General features: G+C 39.7%; 1 protein-coding gene across 1 annotated transcript in view; it reads right to left on the reverse strand.

Annotated features, from left to right (window-relative positions):
- FHL5 (four and a half LIM domains 5) overlaps nt 1-15,950 on the reverse strand; it is a 29,040-nt gene extending 13,090 nt beyond the window's left edge. The window contains exon 1 of the mRNA XM_006778238.1: nt 15,776-15,950. The gene's annotated coding sequence lies outside the window, so the exon portion shown is untranslated. The remainder of the gene's footprint in view (nt 1-15,775) is intronic.
- Nucleotides 15,951-17,270: the final 1,320 nt, after the last annotated feature.

The raw sequence follows: 17,270 nt of genomic DNA on the forward strand, positions 1-17,270 counted from the left end.
GATCACTGTCAGTGGCAGGGGGCTTCTTCCTGCTTTCCCTTTCGCCTCCCTGCATTGTGCCTACATATGCAAATTAGCCGCCATTTTGTTGGCAGTTAACTGTCATCTTAGTTGGCAGTTAATTTGCATATAGCCCTGATTAGCCAATGAAAAGCGTATCGTCGTACGCCAATTACCATTTTCCTCTTTTATTAGTGTAGATATCAATTATAAGTTACTACATTGATTTGATTACAGCTTTTTGTTTCCCATCAAAGCAGTAATACTATGTAAAATCATCACATTGTTTACATGTATTAAAATAGAGGATATACAGCGAGTGATAACTAAGATTACTTCTATCTCTAATACATGATCTGTAAGTTTTGCTAAATAGATGCAAGTGATGCCATAACCACTACTTTTGCACATACGCTAAAGTGCACTGTTCTGTACAGTTTGACTTCTGGCTTAATTTCAATTGCCCATTCAGGTCTTTCCTTGATTTTGTAAAGCAAATTTGATTCTGTTTTTCTTTAGGGAAGAACTTGAAATAATTTTAATATATATGGCATAAGGAATATTAAATTGCTCTTGGGAAATGTTACTATAAAATGTTGAAGTCTTTGAAACGTATCTGATTGCTATATCAAACTTGGATGGAGACAGAAACTGGATGCAGAATCTTAATTTGAACTATACTTAACTGAATTTACTTGTGGTCATTTTCCGGTTTAGGATTTTAATTAGGATTGTGGCTCTGAGGGTAGGCAGGGGTTTGATGGCTAGTCAAGAGCATTTTGGAAGCCTCACTGAACAAGGTACAGTGCTCTATGCTTTATACGGAGTTACAGAAACCATCGATAATGCTTAGTTATTCAAGCCACCTAGTCTCCTAAGGCAACTGTTCAATCATTCCCTTCTCCTACACTGCCTGTACCCCTACAAGGTTATTGGGTACTACACATCCTATTGATTCCACTTCAGAAGCATCACTTAAATATATTTTTTTTTTATCTTAACGCTTGTTATTGATTTCAGAGAGGAAGGGAGAGAGAGAGAAGTAGAAACATCAATGATGAGAGAGAACCATTGATCGGGTGCTTCCTGCATGTCCCACACGGGATCAAGCTTAAAACCCAGGCATGTGCCCTGACTGGGAATCAAACTGTGACCTTCTGGCTCATAGGTCGATGCTCAACCACTGAGCCACGCCAGCAGGGCAACATCACATACATCTTAATTTAGGCTCTCCACATATCTCTGATGGATTACAGTGGCTTATATCAAACTGAAGATAGTATTAAAGATTTCTTACTCTTTTGAGTGGAACCAAGCACATTACTACATGACTTCTGTTCTCTGATGATAAGCTCAATATCCCCAGGGAGTTCCAGAATGTCCTCCACAATGCTCAAGAAAAATGTTTCTCAGACTCATTTGGTCTCTCTTCCCTGATGAAAAACCTCCCAACAGCTCTTCTTTGTGAAATAGTCTAAACCCCATTACTTAGCTTAGAGAGCCTGTACTAGCTTTTCAACTTTTACTAGTATTTCTCTATCCCTTTCCTAACCCTGCTGTGCAACACATTCACACACCCCACCTATGCTTTAGCCACTTCTCATGACTTCTTATTCTTTAAAAACATTATGTATTTTATGCCTTTGAGCCTTCACACGTGACTTTTCTTTGATCTCTAATGCCCTCCTCTTTGTCCTCCGCTGAGCTTGTCCACCTGATGATACTCCTCATTAATCAAAGTCCAGTTAAAAATCCTTCTCTCACCAAAACCGGTTTGGCTCAGTGGATAGAGCGTCGGCCTGCGAACTGAAAGGTCCCAGGTTCCATTCCAGTCAAGGGCATGTACCTTGGTTGCGGGCACATTCCCAGTAGGAGTGTGCAGGAGGCAGCTGATTGATATTTCTCTCTCATCGATGTTTCTAACGCTCTATCTCTCTCCCTTCCTCTCTGTAAAAAATCAATAAAATATATTTAAAAAAATCCTTCTCTCAGTAACTTTCTCATATCTCCCAGGACAGAATAGCTGTTCTCAGTAGTTCATACAGAAGCCCATTTTCTCTTGCACCATGCTTTGTATTAGTTGCTTTGCCCTGTGTGTGTCTTCCTCACTTGTTAGCTCCTGGAGAGTACAGATGTTGCTTATTTCATCTCTGTGTCTCAGATCTCAGCACAGCAGGACTTTGAACATGCTTTATGAATGAGGAAACAAATCTACACTAATAAAAGACAAAGATGCTAATTGACCGTACCTTTGTTACACTCATCAGCCAATCAGAAGAGTATGCAAATTAACCCAACAAAGATAGCCATTAAATTTGCATACTGCAGGCAGATCCCACTGCGCCACCCTCCACGGGTGGCAGCGCAATCCCCAGCTGCCGCCGGCCCCAGCGCAGGATCCAGGCCTGCCATGTGCAACCGGGGGAGACAGGGCAGGCACTGCGGGATCGGGTGTGCCATCTGCCACCAGGGGAGCAGGCCTAAGCCAGCAGGTGGTTATCTCCCGAGGGGTCCCAGACTATGAGAGGGCACAGGTTGGGCTGAGAGACACCCCCCTCCCCCGCCAGTGCACAAATTTTTGTGTACCAGGCTTCTAGTAAATATAATAACTAGTGAAGAAGTTCTACTTTTACTACACTTTTCTTTCATCTCTTTTCCTAATGAAAATACATGCAAAGAAGATTAAATCAACAGAATGAAGGATAAAGGCTCAAGTATAAGAGAGTTAAAAATTTGTATGCTATATGTTTACTTGAGCTGTGAATTAATTTGTATCTGTGGCAGATATGTTAAAGGACTGAGAATAAAGATTAGAGAACAGAGGGTAAGGCCCTAAGGGCTTGTCCATGGCAAGGAAAATCCTTTTCCTTTCCCTGTGAGAACAGCTGAAGAAGACAGCTAGAATGCCTTTGAAGGCCAGCTGAGGAGGATATCAAAGAAACAGCAGAAGTAGATGCTTAATCTGTTGACATTATTAAAGGGTTTTACTTGAAACTAGTGGCACCAATAAGCTTTCACTAACAGTTTTGCAACTGTTTGATCACATACTTCAGTTCTCTGCTGGAAGCTATACGAGCCCTTCTGGGGCTGTGCATATGACACTTTGAGACAAACCATTTCTTTACCAAGATTGCAAGGTCTTTGTCTGCTGAGATCTACGGTCTTAACTGAAGTGTTGTTTGACTGAAGTTTTGTTTGGTTGCTGAATTTGACAAAATGTAGATGATTTAAATTATATGAAAAAATAAATTGTTCAAGTCTGTATAAACTAGGCCAGATGGGATAAATATATGTTCTATAGCATAAATATTTAAAATTCACAAATTTTGAAAATATCAAGGAGTTAGAATAACTAGTAAAGAAGTTCTACTTTTATTACATTTTCTTTCATTTCTTTTCCTGGTTCTGAAGGTGGAGTTGAGCAGACCTGTGTGTACTTCCATATCTGTTGTTTGCTTGTAACCCAAGACATAACAGATGAGAAGAGTGTTGGAATAGAAATCAGAGTTGTAGATTGTTGCACTGGTCGCTGTAGCACCAATTAGCATATAACTAAGCCATTATTATAGAACCTGTTTAACCTTTATGGCCCTTACTTTCCTTAACTGTGAAATGAGAACAATATCAGCTGCTTATGATCCTACTCTAGGATCAAATGAGATGCACGAATGGAAAAGTCGGCTATTGGTGTACTGGCCCTGATGAGGGCCGTGTGCAACTAGAACTGTAGTTCTCATTTTAAAGGAGGAGGCTATTCTCCACTCCCTCCTCAACCCCCCCCCCAAAAAAAAAACCAACAAAAACACATACCCACACATTATATTTAAAAAACTCAACAATGTTAAAAATAACTAAAGCCATAACTTCAGGCCATCCATCAAAAATAACCTAAAACAAGCACTGTGGAATTGTGGTGGAATGTTTGGTATTAATCTCTAGGGACACATTCATAAGCCCTGTTTGTTGGAAGTTGAATGTCTTGTGTGGAGAGGTCAAATAGGAATTCTCCTGAGAGCCGATGGATTATTCTCCCATGAAACACAAACAGCTGACGAGAGCTTTCCATGTGGTTAATTTGTCCTGTCGATGCTAAGCAAAGAAAAAAGTGCTTTGTATGATTTTCTTGGAGGGATTACATTCAGAACCATGTAATTTTGGCAGCTAGTACTGAAATAGATATGGTTCATGGTAATGTGTAAGTGTAACCGTATTTTATCAAACATTGTATTCTTCATGAAATTTTTAAAAAGCAGGACTCTTAAAATATATGTAGGTTTAATACCATCCTGTTTTTTTCATCACTGGGATAGATGGAAATGTACAAGACAAAAAGAGTATTGCCTTTTAAGATAAAATTAGATTACTTGGCTCTCAGTCTAGCCGGACCCCAAGTTTCTGCTTTTAAATCCATTTTTCGGCTTGCCTCTTCAATTTGATTCCAAAGGAACCACCATCGTTTCAGTAGGTATAAGTCGAACCTTCCCTTTTATCCTTGAAAACTTCTTACTTCTGTAAAAGGTGTCCTGGAAGAGCAAATGTAGTTCCTACATTGCCTCAAGGTCTTGTTTGAGGCTCTGATTTAGTGCTAGGGTTTGGTACATATAAGGACTGAACTAAAAGAGAAAAGTTATCTAAAACTATTTAGCACAGGTTCATCTCAGGGTAAGGGCAGGGTAAGCGTGTCTTGTATATGAATCCCCCAAATCAACCCCATTTCCCAGAGATGGAGTCTATGAGGTCACTGGAGATCTAATATAAACATCAAAAACTATTTCCCCTGACTCTGGATTCTTGGAAAATCCAACAAGTGCTCTATGGAATTTCTCAAGGGTAGTAATTGTGTAATTTGTAGCTTGTTTTTTTAGTTTTCCTTTGTATTTGAAGATCACCTTATTCATCATGCTCCTTAACTACTATCAGTATTTGAACCTTAGTAGTTTTCTTAACAGTAGAGAGGGAGCTCCATAAATCCATCTGTGTAGCACTGTTTCAACCTACTTTTCCTGGTGTCTAATAGCAAATTCAAGTTTATTTAGTCGTTGTAAAAACTAAGGCTAGATAGGAAGGACTAAATCTGCAACCAGAGCCACATCTGTAACCCATGCTAATCAGCTGAAAACCCCCAAGGGTCAGGTATCTGAGTGCACAGGATAGCATGAAAAAAAATATGCTGTCTGGGAGAATATTCTAGGCAGATACACTTTATCAGAGAGGAAAGACAATAATATCTCTTGTAACTTTTTTTTGAGTTCAATATCCTGTGATATGAGATTATAACTTGATCACTGTAATCACCATATTTTATTGTCCAATTTTCTTCCATAAAGAGTGATTAGAAAACTCAATCTTTAATTAATTTACTTTAAGAGGATGACATTTTCCAACAGTGGCTTGAGAGCATGTCAGGTTAACCATGGATCTGGGAATTTAGAGGTGCTGTGCTCTAAGCATCATGGTACTGTTGATTTATCTTAATCCTACATAATCATAAAATACTAAAAGTGCATGCTCTTCATAATACAGGAGAATCAAGCAAAAATTATTTTCTATAATTTTCTCTTAAACAAGCACATTTTCAAAAATAAGAAACAAATCAATTGTATTCTGAACACACATAGATTGTATTAGAAACTGTGCAGTAAAATGAAGAGTGTGCTTTATTTGGCAGGTAACCAATATAAACTGATAGATGTACTCTTTATCTAATGGAATCTATCCAGTAGTTTTTTAAATCCATGACTAGTCTAATAACTCCAGTTAAACAAATTCATTAGAAAGACCTTTCAAGCATTCAACTTAGAGCAATAAATAAGATTCCACAGTCAACCACATCCTCTTTTCCTGAGACGAAGCCAAGTCTAACCATGTAATATATTGACTTTCCTGTGTTCTGACATTAATGGGTATTATAGATTCTGTTGGTTTATAATCTTCAAATTCATAAAACACAATAATGAAAGAAGAGCTCATTCCTGGGCATTCTGAACAAAGGTGAGTCTGTCAAGTTCTATTTCACCTTTAAAAGTTTTTTTTTAATTGTGAGGTATCTGAGGGCATGTTTATAAGTTGTGTTGTGTATTATAAATGTTTTGGGATTTGTTGTTTTCCTTATAATCATAATGTAAGCTCACTGAGAACCATCTTTGTGTCTTAACTTCTGAACTTCAATTGAAGCCTGAAAGTGGCCAACACTTACTGGGTGACCTTGAAAGTGGCTCAAATAAAACTGATGATAATTTTCAAAAGTTTAATATTTCATTGAAAGTGATGATGCCTCAAGACCAGGAGAGGAAGCAGAAGCACCTCCAGTCTTGGGATTTCCTGTTGGAAGGCATCCTTGTGATTTCCTACGTGACTGGAAGCCACTTAGAATGCTCCAGGCGAGCATTCCTTCCTTGATTTCTAGGGAGGATGCTCCAGATCCTTTCTTTTCCTTGAACTGGAAGGCCAAGGCAAATGATAACAAGTACCCTTTCTCTTTGCCAGTTCACCAGCAGAGTGCATTTGGATGCGGGTGTGAAGTGGGCTATGTAGCGTTTGAATTTTGCACGAAATGAATGAGTGGCCTATTTTTTAAGTTAAACAAAATCAACACAAATCAAATGACTAAATTTATTTCTCCTGCATCTCTTGTTCTTGATCATAGCACATAAGAATTAGAAGAGATGTATCAATGTCAACTCCTCATTTTACACAGATTGAAACTAAATTCCCAAGAGGGTATTAATCAGCTAATATTCCTTTCCTAAAAAATCCAGAAAAGTGGAATCTATCTTCTAAATAACAATTTGTAAATACTTAATAGAAAATACCCACATTGCTAATCAAAAGAAACTGACAAGCTCTTTTTAGACTAGATGACTAGTTTGTTAATGGTGATCTATTTAGGACCAGAATGTTAAATAAAAGTGAGCTTTTCTTTAAGATTGGCCACAGTGGATGCCAGTTTGGTGATTCATTGAAAGACTCTTACATTCACCATAATTTTGTATAACTTGTTTCGCAGCTTTGCTCTGTGTGACCTCATTTTCTCAAGGAGAAAGAAAGAACTGACCTTTGCACTTCAATATATTGGTGGCACAGTCAGTCTTTTCTGTAACAGGTTACTAAAAAAATTAAATCTTAACCATTACATAAGGAAGATGAGAGAAAGGAGGTAGAAGGGGAAGCACAGAAGAGACTTGTAGTGAAAATCAGAAAAAGGAATCTCCTATGAATACGGGAAGCTATTTAGAAATAAAACCTTCTGGTTCTGCTGTCGTTTTGATGGTTTTCCTTTGCTTCTGCCTGGCTGGGCTGGAATGGCTCAGTGGTTGAGCAGCAACCTATGAACCAGGAGGTCATGGTTCAATTTCCAGCTCGGGCACAATCCCGGGTTGCAGGCTCAATCCCTAGTATGGGCATGCAGGAGGCAGCTGGTCAATGATTCTCTCTCTCCCTTTCTCTTTGAAATCAATAAAAATATATTTTAAAAAATAAAACATGCTTCTGATGTAGGCCCACTCTCACAGAATCACTAAATGTAGGAGCTGAGGGGGACTTTTGAAATTATCTTGTTTGTTTTTCTCATCTAAGAAGTGAGGAAAACTGAAGGGCAAATTGGGTTGTTGCTTTTCTTTTAACCTGATAAAGTGGTCAGTGAAAAAGCTTCACCCCGAATTCAGATTTCCAGGCTCCTAACAGGGGCCTTTTCTTGATGTTGTTTTCATATATAAATGGGCAAAAAACTTGTATGGGAAACTTAGGTTCCTGCTGTGATTTAAAAAAAAAAAAAAAAAAAAAAAAAAAAAAAAAAAAACAAAAAAAAAACGAAAGAAAGAAAGAGAGAAAGGAAAAGAGAAAGAAAGAAAAAGTAGAAACCCTCTCCTTATTGCTATCTGGCACTCCAGGTTTTAATTGCTGACCAGATAACAGCCTCACATGCATGAACAGAGAGATTCCTCCCATGCCTGAAGCTGGGCTGCCACCAGCTGTAAAAAATGAACCAATTATCCTGAAAAGCAAGTACATAGCCCCTGCGACATCCAAGGCTACTCGATTTCTATAGGATTTTGTTTATTATAGTTATTCTTAGTTTTCTGTGAATAAAAGCCACATATGAAACATAATGCGTTTACATGTTAGAGCTTTAAAAACTCAGCTACGCATTGCTATGGATGTATGTAGTTCATATTTGTTGTGATGGAGAGTGTGACCATTTAAAGCGTCCCATGGTAGTATTTAAAAACAGCTTTAATTTAATTTTTATCAGTTTCTAGTCTCAGAGGTTCAAAGTTGGTTCTTAGCATCTGTCAAAGGAAAGTGATTGTAGTGAGTGCTCGCAGCTTTCACTCAGCAGTTGTGTTTTTATAGTTGTGTTTCATTGGGAAACACAATGTGTTGACCTCGAGTTGTTTATGCTAGCTTGGCGCATAAAGGCAAGGGGACAATCTGTTATTCTCCTGGAAACCAAATGTTCACCGTGTGCGTTGACAAATACATTTTAGTGTTGTTTTTTTTTTTAATTTTCATCCTAAGCATCACTCCGTGTGTGGATTTTTAAGGCATAGGAACATGTCACACACACAGGAGTAGAGACCTTCCCGGCCTGGTTCAGGGCGGTGTCCCTGGCACCTAAAACAGAGCCTGGCACAAGTGAATACTGAATGAATGCAGGGAGGAAAAGGTCAGATGTCTGGTGATGGGATATTAAAGGTTTAGAGCCAAACAGTCACTTCCTTTCCATTTTATAAATAGAGGCCAACCCAGCCTTTGCCTCACGCTACTTTCTGTGACGCACATGCTCCAGCTCCTTAGCTTTCACAATCTGTCATCGGACTTGGTCTGGCTCTTTTTTACTTTTAAACTCAACAGCATAAGCAGCTAGCTCTCTGAACACAGTGGACTGTGGTTCTGTTGGTTTCACAAAGAGCTCTCAAATGCCAGCTTTGGGCCATCCATGGAGCCTGGTGGGTGAGACCAGTTATCTCCCCACGGGAAGCTTCCATGCCAGCACCGGAGAGACTCACAAGTAATTTCTTCCCTCAGTTGCTCTTCCACCAGATTAGGACCCTGGCTGCAAATTCTTATGGTTCTTGGTCCTTGAGCACACAGACTGCCCATTTGCCCTAATCATCGTTCCTGCTCAACAGTAAGCTTCCACAGGCAGGTGCTGTTACCTCCAGGCTGCTGGTGTCTCCAGCATGACCAGCATATGCTGAGCACTCAGCAAATATTGTGGTTGGAAGTGGGTGAGGGAAGGAAGGCAGAGGACATACGGAAATGCTTGAAAGTATGCATAGGGAGCTCTGGAAATTTTAGGAAATTTCTAGAAAACTTCAGGTAAAGCTTCCTCTGGAGCTATAACTTGAAAAAAAGTTAGTCTCTAAGGAAGGTGGGGGGAGGCTCCTAAGCACTGGGGAGTCCACAGACCTCTGCAAGTGGTCAAACAGCATGCCAAGGTGGGTGGGTCACAGCAGAGAGCACTGCTGGTGGGGTTGGAGGGGCCACACCTGGAGGTCAGCATCTCGTACATGGATAATAGAAAGGCCACATATGAAACATAATACTTTTATCTGTCAGAGCCTTAAAAACTCAGCTACACATTGCTATGAATATACTTAGTTCACTGTGTTTTCTTCTTGGCCAACTGAAGGGCACACTGTAAAAGTAGGTCTGTGATGTACGCTGTCAATTAAAATCTCTCCTACTTGGCATTTCAACAATTTATATTGATGATCTACACCAGAGGTTCTCAACCTGTGGGTCGTGACCCCTTTGGGGGTCGAACGACCCTTTCACAGGGGTCGCCTAAGACCATCAGAAAACACATATATAATTACATATTGTTTTTGTGATTAATCACTATGCTTTAATTATGTTCAATTTGTAACAATAAAATTGGGGGTCACCATAACATGAGGAACTGTATTAAAGGGTTGTGGTATTAGGACCACTGATCTACACTAATAAAAGAGAAACATGCAGATTGGTGTCACTCTGCTACGCCCACCAGCCAATCAGGATGAGTATGCAAATTAACCCAACAAAGATGGCAATTAATTTGCGTATGCAGGCTCAGAGCGAAGACTGAAGGCTGAAGACGACAGAAAACTGAAGAGGCTTGACTTCTCCACTGCGGCCGGAGCAAAGGCCTGGGTCCTGGGTGCCGGAGGAAAACAGGTGCCGGCAGCCAGGGGAAGGCAGGCCTATTGCATGAATCCCTTTGTGCAACGGGCCTCTAGTAAATGTATAAGAAACCAGGAATTTTTTAAATTAAAAATTGTATGAAAAAGCAGGGGAAACACTTTGTAAACTGTGTGATTGCCTAACCACTATGCTGTACACCAAAACTAATACAAAATGATATTGAATGTAAACTGTAATTGAAAAAAGTAATTAAAAAGTTTTAAAAGATGAATACTTAAATTAATTATATGAGAGAACCTCTCATTTCCCCCAGATTTCTATACTTGTCATTAAAAAAAATTCTCTCTTTTGAAAGCATTGGAGATACAATGTCCCTCCCTTGGGCTCACTAATTCTACTCCACTGAAGAGTGATAAGTAACTGGGCAAAGTGTTACTCTCCCTCACTTTAGTGGCAATGCTAGCACAGGGCCCAAAACTCTGCTCCCCTCCCTGGAGGGTGCCCCCTGCAGCTGCCCACCCCTGGAAGGAGTGCTACAAGGGTCCAAGTTGTTCTACCCCCCCATGCCCCCACTCCCATCACACACACACCTGGGATCAGGCTGGGTGGTACAGTCTTTAGAAAAGGCTTTGTTTTCCAATTTAGCTTTAACAATAATACAATTGATGACAAATTGATCCAAATATGACACCTGTGTCTATTTTGCAATTGTCTTAGAACTCTGAAAGGAGGGGGCACATGACTAATTGGAACTTTCAAAACAACACACCTGTTCCAATAAAGGTAGTTTTATTCTTTAGTCAGTTGCACTGTATAAGTGGGGGGAAGGGAGAAGAAAGAGAGACTGATATCCATCCAGACTGAGGTAGCTTTAAGGGCAAATAGGTCTTAGTTTATTTTTATATCCTATATATAGGCCTGGTGCATGAAATTCATACATGGGGGAAGGGAGGCCCTTTATCCCAGCCTGCACCCTCTGCAATCCAGGACCCCTTGGGGGATGTTCAACTGCTGGTTTAGGCCCCATCCTGCCAGCAGTTGGACATCCCTCTCGCAATCCAGGACTGCTGGCTCCTAACCACTGGCTTGCCTGCCTGATCGCCCCTAACCCCTCTGCTTGACAGCCTGATTGCCCCCTAACTGCCCACCTGCTGGCCTGGTTGCCCCCTAAGTGCTCCCCTGCTGGCCTGGTTGCCCCCTAACTGTCCAGAAGGAAATCAGACGTCTGGAAGATGTCCAGTCAACTTGGTCTAATGAGCATATTACCCCTTTATTGGTATAGATAACCAGGATGTTAAATGATTCTCTGATTGTGCTAGCTCTGTAGTTTAAAACTTAACAAAAATAAAATGAAGGAATGAATAGCATCATTTCTAAGCTCTTGGCTAATAAAACAAACAAAACAATAATTTTTTTAATTACGTTGATCAGAATAACCATTAATTCTTGTTTTAAATGCTTTTGGGAATTTATCTTGTTATCTATTTTTTCTTTAGGTTATAGTTTATAAGATTTTTGGATTTCATGTATCAGTTCCCCAGGTGGATTTTTGATAATAAAATGCATTTATTTCTATTAATTCGTAGACTGTGTGTGTGTGTGTGTGTGGCTTGGAAAAGGATGTAGAGGCTAAATTACTCAAGATCTTAACTAGTAATAATAACTAGCACTTACTTGTAACACTCTGTTGCAAGTAATTTTAATATAATGTATTTATTTTTCAAAACAAACTTAAGAAGGTCCACCATTATGATCACTTTATATATAAGGAAAACTAGACACAGAGGCTAGTGACCTTTCTAAGTTCCCAGACTTAGTGAGTAACACAACTGAGATCTGAGCTTTAGCCAATTTGGCATAAAAAGTATGGTCCATGTGCAGTATTATCAGCATCATCTGGAAGCTTATTACAAATATAAAAACACAGGCACCAACACAACCCAGATCTACAGAACCTACGTTTTTACAAAGACCCAGAGCTGGTTCCTGAGCACCTTCAAGGTAGAAGAGATGGGCTATATAATTCACTGTGCTACTTCTCCTTAACCTGGAGAAGGAATCTGGTTATTATTGGAAGGCCTGTAGAGAGTCAGGGAAAGGTCTGAAGTAAGAGGTTGGCAAAATCAAGTGTTTTTAGACCAGTTGTTTTAGGTCAATCACTCTGGCTTCAATAATGCGGACTGGGTTATATCCCGGAATCCTGGATGCAGGGAGGCCAGTGAAAAGCTACTCTTGGACAAGTAAAGGGAGATGGCAGCCTGAAAGAGGGCGGTGGCAGTGACAAAGGAAAAAAGTAGGTGAATGTACAAGGGTCCCTCGCAGAACTTAGAGATTCTTTGGATATATGATTGAGGGAGAAGAGTTAGTTCACCCCAAGTTTCTGGTTGCATTTGGTGCCATTTACTATACAAGAATATACTTGAAAGAAGTAGGGTGGGGGAATAGGAGAAGGAAATAATGAAATTACTTTAAGATCTAAAAAATGGTAACATTTGAGAAGACTGAGGGACAGCCAAGTAGAGCGTTTCCGCTGGGAGCTAAAGAGATGGGGCAGAGAAACCATATAAGTTACGTGGGCATTTTAGAAGGGGTCCTATGGCAAATTCCATGTCAAACATTTTACCTGGCCCAGCCAGGGTAGCTGGGTTGAGTGTCTACCTATAAACCAGAAGAAGGTCACGGTTCAATTCCCAGTAAGGGCATATGCCTGGGTTATGGGCTCAATCCCCAGTGTGGGGCCCATACCCAGTGTTAGACATGCAAGAGGCAGCTGATCAATGATTCTTTCTCATCATTGATGTTTCTATCTCTCTCTCCCACTCCCTTCCTCTCTGAAATCAATAAAAAACATTTACCTGGTTTGTCTCTGATATTCCCCCTCCCCGCCCTCTTCCTCATTATATTCACTGGTGTCCAAACCTGCTCTGAGCAGTCCTGTACTCAGCAGAGTTAGATCTGTAGCTCAGAAAAGACAGAGATAAAACTTTTGGATTCATAAGCATATGGAATGGATGATAAGCGAAGCAATGCAATTGCCAAGAAAGAGAAAGGGAGTCTAGAAAGTAGGGGAGAAGGGGCCTCTGCAAAACAGACTGAGAATAGTGGTCCAAGAGGTGGAGGAAACCTGGGAGTTTGTTATCATGGGAATCCTGGGTAAAGTGTGTTTCCAGATGGGGAAAGTAGAGAATAGGGTAAAATGCTTTTGAGACACCAAGTCGATAGAGAATGAGGAATGGCTGCTGGACTTATCAATGCACTAGTGATTGATGACCCCAATGAGCACCGAGGGAAACTGATGAGGACTAAAGCCAGAGTGCAGTAGATTGAGACGTGTGGGCTGAGGAAGGGGAGGTTCTTCAAAAGATTCATCCATGAGGCTGAGGAATGAGGGTCACTGGAGCTCAATAATGGAGATGCTTTTCAAGATAGGAAACTTTGAACACAGTTAAATGCTGCTGGAAGGAGATAATACAGAAGGAAAAATGAGAGACTGTGATCCCTGAAGCGGAGGGTATAAGACAATGGGCATTTGTTTAGATCTTCCCTTCTGTCTTCTAATCCACTATTCGGTGGGCACAGGGATTCAGGAGGATGGCCAGAGAAACAGGGAGATCTGCTGCAGCCATCCTTTCCACATTCTGGGGTCTTTAGAGGCTTAACACTCTCACCTTCCATTCTAGCCTCGTTTTGCTACTTGAATTTTCCACTGTTCTTCCCATGACATGCCCAGAACAAGGGTAACCATGAATCAGATCAGGACCTGCTTTGAAAGTTAACCTTTGAACTTCATCTTCAGCTATAATTCTTGCCTGAACCTTACCTGTCCTCAGGTGAGGAAAGTTTAGAGAAACAGCTTAGGCATATACTCCCTCCCCAGGCCATTGGCAAGTTGGTGAACCCACTGCCCCAGGATGTTTGAAGCTGAGTTGTATGGCTTCATGGAGAATAGTGGTTCATGATAAAGATGGCAGAGAATACTCAAGGACAGATTTCAGGAGTCTCTCAATGCCAGAAATGCCAATGAAATATCTATTTGCAATGGACTTTTCTGAGAAGAGGGTCTATTGATCCTATTGAGATCTATAATCCCAAAGATGTGGGGGTAGATAAAATGCTCAAGCTGATCATTTTGGAGGGATACAAGATATTATGGCAGGAAGAGGTTTCTTCCCTTTCCCCTCTTCCCCTCCTCCAGCCCTCTCAGGGTACCAAAAGGTACAGAAAAATGATGACAGTCAGACAGGAAAAAGACAATTTACAAGAACATGGAAATGCAAAACTGTTAACTGACATGTCTCAGAGCTTCCCATGTGAACCCAAGTATTTGGTTTTCAATTTTAAAGAGATCATGTTTCCTAGATTGAAAACAAATCAAGGTTTCTCTAACATATTCTAGAAAACCATTTATTTTCAATATTATATAGTAGAAAATTATTGGGCTTGTCTAAGGAACCCAAATTAATCCAGCTTTACTCAAAATGTTGTTGGCAAGTATAATAAAAATAAGAAGAAAACTTGTCAGTGAGGTGATGTTACATTAAAGCACAAGTCTCTGCTCTTGTTTAGGTAGAACGGCCCCAGAATTGGCAACTAATGATAACATGTGGGAATAAATAGAGCAAGTGTAGAAAACAGACATCAGCGTTTACCTTTTCCATCAAGCAATTTGGATTCTGGATTTAGGCATAAATCACAATAAAGATGTTAAGAACTCTCTTGTATGACATATGTTTGCAATATTTGTGTTGTATTTTAATCCATCTACTTTGCTAATAAAAATGCTAGAATGCCATATTATGGATGTGAAATGAAGGCTAAAACGACTTAAGGGTTTTTTTTACACATTTTACTTATGAGAATTATGCATTTTATTAATGACTTTTTTTTTTTCTTTTAGTTTTCACAATCCTGAAACCCAAATTGACAACTGAGAAGCTGCATTTGGTTTTCAAATGGATGACAGACATGAAAGAGGGTCTGACTAAAATAGTGGAGGAAGCATAAACATGGGATACATGCTTTTGCTTAAGTAACACTATCTCAGTTTCAAGAAGCAATGCTTTAGATACATGAAGCATATTATATATGTGTGGGCTAGACACACAGACATTTTAATTTAATCTTAGAACACTAAAATTAGGAATTGTCTCTATGCCTGTTACTGGAAAGTAGGCAGATTTTTCTTGAAAATAGGAATCGCACTTAAAATATGTAAAGGACTTCAAAGTGTGTTCTGGACATATAAATCCACCATAAACCTCAGTGATAAAATTAGTCATTCAAATAAATGAAGTCAAATGAAACTGCCACCCCTCTATGACAATGAAACTATGCCTCGTGAATAAAGACTATGTTCAGAACTCAGGAGGCAGCTCCAAAGAGTTAGCCGGACACTATGTTGCTCCCACATGCATATCATCAAAATGAGAAATCTGAATAGCTCAGCATATAAAGTTTGATAACTGTTGGCTCAAATGGCTTTTAAAAAGTTTCTAAGGAACTTCAAGATCTATACTTATCTGCCAAGTATAAGTTTTCTCTTATGCAGTCACTAGAAAGTTTATAGGAATTTCTCGTACTTAAGAAGCCAAAACACCACATAAAAAACATGTAGGAAACATTAACGGAAAGAAAACAAAAAACTTACTTTCTCTTAAAGCTGCTTCTTCCTGTAATTTAAACAGTATGAAAGGAGACAATAAGATGATTGTTTTTCTTCCAGCGCATTCATAGATCAACTCCAAAAGTAACAGAACAGGCCACCAGAGCTATCTGAGTGTCCCTCCCAACTGCAGCTTTTTCAACTTTGTAGAAGAAAATAGGAGGGTTAAATGGGTTTCCTCCAAGTCTGGTGACGTGCACATAGCTGACTCCTACTGGGCTGCAAAAGCATTCCTTGTCAATTTTTACTGAAAATTACGAGTAACAAGTTCTGTGCAGGACATCCTTTAAGGGCAATCCTGGATTCGTATGTGAAGTAGGATCTGGATAAGCTCCAAAAAGTTTAAATTACAAACCGCACATACACCCTCAAGAAATTCTCACTGCCTAGGCTAAATTAAGGGCACATCCACATTTTAAAAATTTCTAAAAGGATAATGTATTTTCTGTTTCTTTGATTAATCTGTTTTGTTGGTTCTCTTTTCTGGTGACCAACAGAACCCTTGTTTTACATCAGAAATGGCTGAACCACAGAGCTTTCTTGTTCTTACCTGAAGAGTTGGTAGCTTGAGATGAGCCTTTCGTTGTGGCCTCTATCACTGTCTGCTTGGGGAATCTGGGAACTCCAAGCCTTGAATTTGATAGAGTAACTCAAGGTTGTTACCTGCTTCCTGCACCTGCAGCGTGGACTGAGCTTTCCCTGTTTCTGCCTATGTCCCTGTGAGCTGGCAGCGATTGTTATGTCATGTCCATTTAAGCACAGGCTCACTTGGCTTTTTGAAATATTCAACTCAAAACATGGAAAGTGGCAAGAAATTTCAAGAACTGAATTTAAAGAAATGTTTGAATATTGAAGTAATCCATAACAGGAATTCTTAGTGGGTCAAACTGACTCACAAAGCAAGTGGCATTTGCTCCTAGAATCTCCATTGGAGGCCATTTCTTTGGTTTGCAAGGTGGGGTAAGAAATACTCTGCCTTAATTACATTTATTCCCAGACCAAACTTAAACTGTCCTTGTTCTAAGTGCTAAAGGAATGATGTTAATTTTCCTGAGGTCAAACTCAGGTATGTACAAAAAAAAAATTAAAAAAAAACTTGAGCTAGGGAAAGGACACAAGAGCATTCAATTAGTAATAGATTTTAATACTCATGATACTACTAACCAGGCATTATTTTTCTCCTTTCATAAATGAGGAAGTGGAGTCTGGGATATAAAAAATGACTAAGTCCCCATCTAGTTATGGGGCCATTACTCTCTTTGTTTATACTATGCTTCCTGAGAGGGTAATCTACATCCATTGATTCAACTTCTGATCTTCCTGTTGCTCCTCAAGCTATTGCAATCTATCTCCCAATTGAACCACTTCACAAAAAAAATGCTTCATTAAGCTCATAAATTATATTAACACCCCAAAGAGCACTGTTTTTCATCTTGCCAGAAATTTCTCATCTCTGGCTATGTTTACTTCTTTTTGAAAT

Source organism: Myotis davidii, unplaced genomic scaffold (assembly GCF_000327345.1).
Source record: "Myotis davidii unplaced genomic scaffold, ASM32734v1 scaffold269, whole genome shotgun sequence".
NCBI lineage: Eukaryota > Metazoa > Chordata > Mammalia > Chiroptera > Vespertilionidae > Myotis > Myotis davidii.